This window comes from Bison bison, unplaced genomic scaffold (assembly GCF_000754665.1).
Source record: "Bison bison bison isolate TAMUID 2011002044 unplaced genomic scaffold, Bison_UMD1.0 scf7180017864500, whole genome shotgun sequence".
NCBI lineage: Eukaryota > Metazoa > Chordata > Mammalia > Artiodactyla > Bovidae > Bison > Bison bison.
In genome coordinates, this window is record NW_011495059.1 from 639626 (window position 1) to 640208 (window position 583).

The window sequence follows — 583 nt, forward strand, 5'->3', positions numbered from 1 at the left end:
ATTTCTCCTTTCATACTTGTTAGCATTTGTCTTACATATTGCGGCGCTCCCGTGTTGGGTGCATATATAATTGTTATATCTTCTTCTTGGGTTGATCCTTTGATCATTATGTAGTGACCATCTTTGTCTCTTTTCACAGCCTTCGTTTTAAAGTCTATTTTATCTGATATAAGTATTGCTACTCCTGCTTTCTTTTGATCCCTATTTGCATGGAAAATCTTTTTCCAGCCCTTCACTTTCAGTCTGTATGTGCCCCCTGTTTTGAGGTGGGTCTCTTGTAGACAACATATGTAGGGGTCTTGTTTTTGTATCCATTCAGCCAGTCTTTTGGTTGGGGCATTCAACCCATTTACATTTAAGGTAATTACTGATAAGTATGGTCCCGTTGCCACTTACTTTATTGTTTTGGGTTCGAGTTTATACACTGTTTTTGTGTTTCCTGTCTAGAGAATATCCTTTAGTATTTGTTGGAGAGCTGGTTTGGTGGTGCTGAATTCTCTCAGCTTTTGCTTGTCTGAGAAGCTTTTGATTTCTCCTTCATATTTGAATGAGATCCTTGCTGGGTACAGTAATCTGGGCTGTA